The 7,651-nt window shown below is 42.1% G+C and overlaps 1 protein-coding gene across 1 annotated transcript in view; it reads right to left on the reverse strand.

The window, feature by feature from the left end:
- IL12RB2 (interleukin 12 receptor subunit beta 2) overlaps positions 1-7,419 on the reverse strand; it is a 77,496-nt gene extending 70,077 nt beyond the window's left edge. The window contains exon 1 of the mRNA XM_060626224.3: positions 7,282-7,419. The gene's annotated coding sequence lies outside the window, so the exon portion shown is untranslated. The remainder of the gene's footprint in view (positions 1-7,281) is intronic.
- Between the last annotated feature and the right edge of the window lie 232 nt (positions 7,420-7,651).

Below are 7,651 nucleotides of genomic sequence, written 5' to 3' on the forward strand. Positions count from 1 at the left end.
AACAAACACATGCAAAGGCAAAAAAACAAACAAAAAAGTTAGTTTTGGCCTCGTGTATGGGGACCAGAGTAAAGCCAGCAGACCAGTAGTGTCTATTCATGTAGTGTCTATTTTATTTCTATTTTAATGTAACTACAACTACATTAAATCTGATTCTGCCACATCATGGCTGACATCATTAATAGTAAGTTTTTCTTTATTACCACTACCTTACTTACTTCATTAAAATTTGTAATATTCTAGCATAAAGAAAATTACAAACTGAATGGGAAGACAACTAGAAGATGATTGGATTATGAACAAACAGTTACATAGGGGATTAAATAAATTTCTGCTTCTTGACTATAAGGGGTATCTACAGGGTATCTTTCAATATGCTTTGCAATTTATGGAGCTATGGCATTATCCAAATAAATAAAATAGTAATAGCAAAATATTTAATTAGTTATAAGAATGTTTTAAATGTATAAATATGAAATATGCATATATAAGACACATATTAAATATGTACATAAGAAATATATATGAAATATACATATATGAAATACACACACACACACCCCTATATATGAAATAGGCAAATTAGAGGATAGAGTTGAGTTTATATAGTACATTGAGTTTGCTCAAAACACGAGTTTGCTCATTTTCTTTGAATACCCAGTAAAATAGTTTCTCCTCTTATAAGAAACTCAGAACCCCAAAGACCTTCAAGTAAATGAGGTATCTTCTAATAAAATGAAACTTCTTATCAACTGTAAACATCTTTCAGACAGCCTGCCTGGAGGGTTGATATTAAAACTACAACTCTATCTTGAATCAGAAAATCAAGGAGAATGCTGCCTCACTGACTCGTCACTGACCCATCACTCAAGTTGTGACAGTTTCCACACAGTGAAAATACTATCTCAGTGAGGGGGACAAGGATGAGCCAGAAATGCTACAACTGGCAGGAAGGCAGAAGCAAGGATAACTCCCCGGTGAGTATCTTCCTCTGTTGCTCCAGGAAGAAGCACAAAATACACATTACTGCAAAACTGTGTTTTAGTAGGCTAGGAAAAACCCTTACCACAGGTGATAACTGCATGTAGGCAGGAGCACTTCCTACTTCCACATTACTTTACTTAACGTGGTAGCACTATGTTAAGTTCAAGGGGGCAGTGTAGTATTGTGGAAAAGAAAAAAGCTAGTGAACCTTAGTTCCACTGTGCGCTATTAACTGTAAGAGTGCCATTTCCTCATTCTTACAGTGCATACAGTAATAGGAACCTGGACAAAGTTACTGGGAAGATTAATATGATAGTGTCATGGACCTATGAGATTACCTAGAACAAAGTAGGCACTCCACTGAGGCTAGCTCCCATTTTCCCTTCTGGGTCCTGCTTTTGCATCTCTCTCTCTCTCTCTCTTTCTCTCTCTCTCTCTCACACACACACACACACACACACACACACACACACACAAGCAGGGGAGGGGCAGAGAGAGGGAGAGAATCCCAAGCAGGCTCCCCACCGTCAGCACAGAGCTCAACATGGAGCTTGAACTCATGAACTGTCATGAGATCATGACCTGAGCCCAAACCAAGAGTCAGACGCTTACCGACTGAGCCATCCAGGCACCCCAATGGATGTCTTTTCTAAATCACTTATGACTTTTACTACACTGGAACTATACGTTTTGTAAAACTAGGTTTAAAAAAAATCATATGCTAGGCTATCTTTCTTTTTTTTTTTAATGTTTATTTCTGAGAGAGAGAGAGAGAAAGAGAGAGAGAGAGAGCAGGGGAGGTGCAGAGAGAGAGAGGGAGACACAGAATCCAAAGCAGGTTCCAGGCTCTGAGCTGTCAGCACAGAGCCCCACACGGCTCTAACTCACAGACTTCAAGATGATGACCTGAGCCAAAGTCAATGCTTAATTGACTGAGTCACCTGGGTGCCCTGAGGCTATCTTTATTCTTAACCTTAGTATCAAATACTTGAATAAGTCAGAGGAGGAAGGCACTTCAAAGGTTAGCTAGTCACTGCCATGATCCTGCTGCTCTTACCCTCCAACAGCTGACATTTCAGTCTGGGACACTGCAGAACAACCAAATGACGTTCTAGATGTCTATCAAGGTTGACTCTCTTACAAATGCATACTATTAATTACCCAGTTGACTCAATGAGGTGGAGTACAAAATCCTTCCCTTCTGCTGGCAAAGCTACTTATAGACATGTCTTAGTGGTGGCATCTCAGTACAAAGACCACACTTTGGAGGTTATCTATTTCACCTTCCCCATTTTACAGATAGATAAGTCAAGGTTTAGAGAAAAGAGGGGGACTTGCCAAATGTCATTAATAGCAGAATCGAGATCAGAACATAGATTTTCTGATTTCTAATCTAACATTACTTCAAGCATGTGAGACTGCTTCTGATTAGTAGCAACAATAGCAGCATAATAGTAAAAATAGTGCTAATGTTAATTCTACCATCAAAACTAATGCTTAGTTTATTGATTTCTTACTATATTCCAGGCACAATGCACATTACATGCATTCTTTATCATACCCACTAGTAAAGCAGTTATAATGCCTTATGCTTTAATCTTCACAAGTTTGAATCATTCTGATGCCCCCTTCCCTTCCTCAAAAGAGAATGAGACAAACAAATACAAAAACAGTATAGAGACAATATGTAACCACCTCTAATGATCTATTCCACTAGGATGATGGAAAAGGAAAATCAAATCCACCAAGTAGCAAGCTTGCAACTTAGCCATTGGAGTCAACCTTCTTCTCCATGACTTTTCATGAGCTAAGTCATGAAAAAGAACAGTCTCCTGACTGAAGCATTATCTCCTTTTTCCTTCTGAGTCTGCCATTTGGTGAAAAAAATCTCATAAGCTCTAACATGGACAAATGCTGTGCTGTCTGACCCTGATCATCAAATCAGTCTCCTTATGATGTCATGTTAGGTGATGTGACTGGCAAGGAAAGTAACATCACCTTAAACCTCTCTGCTTTTTCTTCTTTCTACCCAATAGTCCCAACACACTTTACATCAACAAACTAGACAGACACTGTTTTCCTTTCTCGAGAGCAGCTGAGGCTCTCTAGAATTTCCTCCAGTCTCACTGGTAAGCATTTGTACTCCTAACTTTACCTATACGTAGGCACATTCTTTTCTTGCTTGAAAGCAGGAGACTTCTGAAGTGTTTCTGAAGTGTTGGTCCTTTTTTTTTTTTTTTTTTAATTCTGTTGGAGGGTTTTCTCCTTTCCCTCTTTATGACCTCTTCATCATTTTTCTTAACAAAAGTTCCTTTACACATTTCCCCCTTCTTTTATATTTTTCTGAAATGTTCTTCTGTTAATTCTATTTGCCTTTATTTCCATTTCAGATATATCACACTGGACATAATAGACAGACTCTTGAAATACTGCATATAAATAAATTAATTTAAAGGGCATAAGGGAATCTTATCTCAACCCTGGAATCATTTGTACTGTGAACTGTCTTATAAATTGAACAAGCACTTCATTTTGTAGAGATTTCATTTTGTAGAGAACTACAAAAAAGAAATAAAAGAAACAAGACATGGATGGAGTCCTGAAGAAATAAGGTACTCTCAAGTCAATTGGTGTTATTTGGTTTGTTTCCTGTTTTCTTTCTTTGATTAGCTCCACAAGCCAACAATTTTCATAGCACTTAAGTTTTTTTTTTTTTTGAGTTTTTAAATTTATTTTGAGAGAGACGGAGATGGCATGAGCAGGGGGAGAGAGAGAGAAGGAAAGAGAGAATCCCAAGCAGGCTCCGTGCTGCCAGTGAGGAGCCCGATACAGGGCTTGAACTCACAAACTGTGAGGTTATGACCTGAGCCAAAACCAAGAATTGGTTGCATAACCGACTGAGCCACCCAGATGCCCTGCACTTGTTAAGTTTTAACAATCCAACCTTCTTGGGGCACCTGGGTGGCTCAGTTGGTCAAGTGTCTGACTTTTGATCTCAGCTTAGGTCATGAACTCATGGTTCATGAGTTCGAGCCCTGTATCAGGCTCTGTGGTGACAGCATGGGCCTGCTTGGGGTTCTCTCTCTCCCCTCTCTCTCTGTCCCTACCCCACTTGTGCTCTCTCTCCCTCTCTCAAAATAAATAAATAAACTTAAAAAAAAAATCCAACCTTCTCTATTTTCACCCTCCGTATCCTTCTAGAGCTATAAATAAAATAAGTCGTTGTCTTTCGGGAAGGATGATGTACTGGGAAGAGCATGGTGCCTGGGGCTCGAGGCCTGGGTGCCTGGTTCTTCCATTTCTACCTGTGTCACCATCCCAAGTAACTTCACATTTCAAAGCCTCTTTTCCTTGTTTGAAAAATGGCAACTGACATTTATTGAGAAAATTAAATCTCTTTTACTAACTTTTTTTCCTTAGTTTATTGGAAGGGTTTCTCCTTGGTCTTCCTCAATCTTGAAGTCTCTATTTATGGACAGTGGCAGAGGGTGGGGGGTTCATCTTAACATCTTGGGTATTATTATCTTTGGATTCTGGCAAGCTTTGCTTCACCTTGTAACCTCAACCATGGAGTCTTTTCATAAAGTGCTACGAGGCATCAAAAATATTAAAGCACATTGCAATTACTCTGTTTAAAGAATTTTCTAGGAATTTCACAATTAAAGATAATTGGAGGCACACTGCCAGGGGGTGGGGTGAGCTGAGACTAGTGATCATCATTCCACAATGTTCCTAAAGGTTTCTTATATAAATGAAAAATTCAGTTGAAGTCTCTACACAAACAACTCCATGTCTCAACATCTCTGCCTGATGTTTTACTCAGTGTTTACCTTTTCCTCCGCATATCACTGTAAAAGAGATGTAAATTAAGATTCTAATCTTCATCATCTTTTACAGGCATTTACTTAGCAATTTATCACAATGCAGAGCATATATTTGAGTTGTTAATATTAGGTCATCTGCTATATAAACTATTGGTATCTCTATGCTACAGGTGGGAAATCCTCAAGTTGACCAAGTTAACACAGAAAAGCCAGAAGTGGGGCGCCTGAGTGGCTCAGTCAGTTAAGCATTTGACTCTTGATTTTAGCTCAGGTCATGATCTCGTGGTTCGGGAGTTGGAGCCTTGCATAGGTCTCTGTGCTGACAGCTCAGAGCCTGCTTGGGATTCTCTCTCTCCCTCACTTTCTGCCCCACCCCCACTTTCTCTCTCTGTCTCAAAACAAACTTAAAAAAAAAGGAAAACCCAGAAGTAAATTCAAAATTAGATAAATTAGAACTGCCTTCCATACTTGAGTTTCCTCATTTGTAAAATGAGAATAAAAATAGCACCGACGTCACAAGATTATTGTGGAGATTAAATGAGCAGCTCTTATTACAGTGCCTGGTATATAGCAAGAGTTCCATAAATATTATCTGCTTCTATTATTATAAGAAAAAAGGATAATATCACCTACTTTTCAAGGATATTATCAGAACTGTTGGACAGGCTTGCTTTTTGGCCTTTCTCTTTGCCTATGCATCTGACTCATCACTGAAAGATTAATTTGATTAAAGCTAGATCCCATACCTTCCTTGTAATAGGTGACTTTATGCCACCTATCACCCATGACATACTAAGTGTTCTCCTAATTATTGTCTTCTCAAACAGTTTTCCTTTCTTGAGGACAGGAACTGGGTCTTACACTTCTTTATATTTACTACAGTGACCAGCACAATGTCTTGAACATAATAGCTGTTCAATACATATTTGTATTAAAAAAAAATCATTGTTTCCATTAGCAAAGAGCACCACAAGATTCCAAGAACAAAAGGCATTGGACAAACCTTCTTTGGGATTTGGCTTTCTTTTTACATGGGTCTGCACAAATTTACATGTAGAAGTTGAGAGCAGTGCTGTGAGTGTAATTACAAAGATGACAGATAACTGGCCAGAGGACAAAGCAGGTATACTAATACAAAAATAAGTCCACACTTGAGAAATAATGTGCAAAATCTACTATACTGAGAGGATTCTTCTCCCATAAAAATCTTACATATGCTTTAGAATTTTTTTCACCCTGGAACTCATTCTAACACATGATTCAGAGCTTGCCAAAATTTGGAAACTGACCATCCTATGTAATCATCATGACATTCAAGAAACAAGACACATCAACAAAGAATGTTGCAGACTCTTATAGAGCGTTTCATGCCTAACAAAGTACTACTGGTAATGATTGAGGATTTTACTTTACAATGCGGAACAAGTGTCAGCTCTTAGCCACTAAGGTTATATGTTGGACAGAGAAACAGGGCACTGTACCATTTCCAGTTAATGGGCAATAAGAATATAATGTTTGTCCAAGTGGAAGTGGATATAATGTTATGAGCCGGCAAGAAGCACGAAGTTTGGAGCCAGGAACTTGTAACTCACCATCTCTGTGAAAGCAGGGAAGTTTCCGTATCTGTAAAGTGAGAACACTAATAGCCACTTCATCTACTTTTAAAAGAATTATAAAGGATCACAAAATACACTCAAAGGCCAGGTACATAGTAGAGGCTCAGCAAAGACTTTTATCTACAGAGGATATACACATAAGGGATTATAACAATTATCCAGAGGTAAGGGATAAAGATTAATTTTGTCCTGTTCTCTGGACATACCTGGGTAAAGTCTTTTGTATGTTTCTGGGTTATGAAGTTTAAGATGTCCATCTAATCATGCAGATACCTAATCTCTTACAATGCTTATACTTGTGCCCCCTAACCAGCTGAGAAGAGCCTTCCCAAAGACATTCCTCAAATGAGGAAATTGAGTCTGGCCGGTGGCTAGCCAGTGGGCTGGGCTTGCCCTTCCACGAGCAGCTAATGCGCCAGGTAGGGACTTCCAGGTGTGTTTATGGGAAAGTGCTGCCGATGATGGGACAGTACACCCACCACGCGAGACTTAAGACTGCAATGCCTTAGAAAAGGCCCATTTTCTAGCCCGAGTCACGCCAACACTGGACCCCGAGTCGTGCCTTCGGCCCTTTCCCCAGATGCCAGCCCTCCCTGCCCCACACACCCACCATTCTGCGTCCCGGGAGGCTCACTCAGTCTGAGCGCCCTCTCCCCTCCTCCTAGCCGAACCCCAACCTGGCACCCTCAAGTGCACATCAGCACCCAGAGAGCGAGGACCTTGACGAGGAGAACTCCCAGCCGCACCCAATGCCCCGGGAGAAGCGAGGCACGAAGCCCGGGCATTCAGACACCCAGCTAAGTCCGTGTCCCGGGGTCCCCGGCGCCCCCACCCCATTCGAGCCCCTGGTCACTCACCGCGCGTCGCCGGTATGAGGGCGGGGGCTGGGGCTGGCGAGGCCCCGCGGCCCCGGCGCTCGCGCTCGGGGCGCACGTGTGGCTCTAGCCCTGGGCGTCCGGGCGCCAGCGCGCGCCCTACTGCCGCCGCCCCCGCCACGTGCGGCTGGTCGACCCCGGGGCGGGGGGCGCGCGCGCGCGCGCGGCGGTGGAGGAGGGCGGGGCACGTGCAGCTGCCGGACACTTGGCCCCGCGGGCGCCTGCGGTTTCCCCGCCGCGTTCCACGCCAGCCAGGACCTGGTCCTGCCCCCCGCCCCCGTGGGCTCCCAGTGTCGCCCGGAGCAAGGGGATTATCGCTGGGCACCTGCCTTCCCGACACAAAATGCGGACG

The sequence above is a fragment of the Panthera onca genome, chromosome C1, assembly GCF_046562875.1.
Source record: "Panthera onca isolate mPanOnc1 chromosome C1, mPanOnc1 haplotype 2, whole genome shotgun sequence".
NCBI lineage: Eukaryota > Metazoa > Chordata > Mammalia > Carnivora > Felidae > Panthera > Panthera onca.